This window comes from Pundamilia nyererei, unplaced genomic scaffold (assembly GCF_000239375.1).
Source record: "Pundamilia nyererei isolate P.nyererei 1_Seehausen unplaced genomic scaffold, PunNye1.0 scaffold00106, whole genome shotgun sequence".
In the NCBI taxonomy this organism is placed as follows: domain Eukaryota; kingdom Metazoa; phylum Chordata; class Actinopteri; order Cichliformes; family Cichlidae; genus Pundamilia; species Pundamilia nyererei.
The window spans coordinates 1,613,470-1,615,689 of NW_005187507.1; positions in this window are offsets into that span (position 1 = coordinate 1,613,470).

Genomic DNA, 2,220 nt, shown 5'->3' on the forward strand with positions numbered 1-2,220 from the left:
GCAACAAAAACAGACCCCACTGCCCAATTTTGGATTCATTAGACAAAAAACAACAAAAAAACAACAACCCCAAAACACTGGTTTAAAATGGCAATTGATTAATATCAAGGTCAAGCTATCAAAAGCTTAACATTGTATGTTAGACAGGCATTTTTCTACCTTTTTTATCTTAAGCAAAGGAGTATAAGTGCAAACCCTTTCCTTGTAATAGGATACTTAACATGAATGCACAAACACCGTTACTCAATTAAAATAGCTGAGTACATATTCCTCTTCTACAGAACCCAGTGGTTCAATTGATTTAGGATATTTTAAGCCCAGTGTTCTTAGGCCAGTCTGCAAGACAATCTGCACCTCTATAACTTTTTGTCCGGCGCCATAAGCAAGGAATTCAGTCTGCATGGTAGATTTCCTTCATTACGTAATATGATACAACAGAATGAGAACAAGGGAGCATGGTCCCTTCAGACTGAACCGTTCTGTTTTAGTAATCAAAGCTGACTAAAGCTAAATACTGATAGATGCAGCTGATCAAGATATGTCACCTCACTAATGTTTCAGAAATATAAATCAGTGATAAACTGACTCAGATTTAGTTTAAGTTACAAACACAGCATACTTCCTTGTGCAGCCCTCATTCGTATGCTGGCTCCTGAAATTGGCACAGAGTCATCCCAAGTTTGACAACTCAAGTTTTCAAGCAAAATATGTTGTTGTTACCAAAACGCTCCAGCAGAGGGCTGAAGAGTGATACATAACTGATGCAGATCTGATGTCTCATTGGAAGGGGCATAAGTGTGAGTGTTTATGTTGGATTTGTTTTTCTCCTGTTGTTACATTGGCTCAGATTTTGGACACACAAAAAAATTAAGAAAAAGAATTCATGGTTGTTCACAAAGTACACAAAGTCATACATCAAGTCTGGGAGTTAAAGCAAGAATCCATAAAAGGGGTGCATTAAATCCAAGGTAAACACACAGAGCACAAGCAGACAATCAGGAATATATAACATAAACAGAAGGAAACAGAAGGAAAGAGGAATATATGCTCACTGGCCACTTTGTTAGGCACACCTGTTTAACTGCTTTTTACTCCAAATAAATAATCAGCCAACCACAAGACTGCATTTACACTCAATGCATATACAAATATAGACATGGCCAAGACAACCTGCTGAAGTCCAAATTCAACATCCGGATGGGTAAGGTGGTTTCAGTGACTTTGGGTATGGCGTAGCTGCTGGTGCTGGTTTAAGTATTTAATTATTTAAGGACCTGCTGGGATTTTACCAAACAGTGCTCTCTAGGGTTTGCAGAAAACAGTTTGAAAAAGATAAAATATCCAGTGAGCACCAATTCTCTGTGTGAAAATGCCTTATTGATGCCAGAGATCGGACTCCTTTGAGCTAATAGGAAGGTACCAGTAACTCAAATAACAACTCATTATATACAGAAGAGAATCTCTGATGTACAACATGTCAAACCTTGAAGGAGATAGGCTATAATTCATACAGGTTCACCAAAATTATACAAGAGTAATTTGGAAAAACCAGACCTGATGACATTTGTGTTACCTCACCTGAATGGTAAGGTCAGAATTTGCCATAAACAACATAAAAGCATGACTCCATCCTGCCTTGTATTTACAGGTCAAGTTGTTGGTAGTGACATAATGGAAACAGTATTCCCATCTTCTGGTGGCTGCTTTCTGCAGGATAATGCACCATATCACAACGCTCCAATCATCTCAAACCTATACTAGTAAGCTGTACCTAATAAAGGGGCCAGTAAGCGTAGCAGATAAGTGTGATTAGTGATGACAGTCAGGTGGGCAACAGGTGAAACTGATGAGGATGAGGGATACAACCACAAAGGAGGAAAAAGGAAGTAAAATACAGCAAAACTAACTTTCAAAGTAAAACTGGAAAAAAAAAAAAAAAAAAAAAAAGACAGACAAGACGGAGACAGGGGAACTAGAAAGCAGAAGAAACTAGACAGAGAAACATTTTTTTCCTAGTAAAACAGGAATATATAACATACTAGCAGCACACATGGTACCAAAAGGGATCTATATGCATGGCTACATTTATGGAGAAATAAACCACAGAGACACATGCTGAAGCCTAATTTGCACTGGAAATATTGCACTTGACTTAATGTCACGAGAACCACAGGCGCTTTTCCGTCATACAGGAAGATGAATTGGATGCAACAGTGGTGC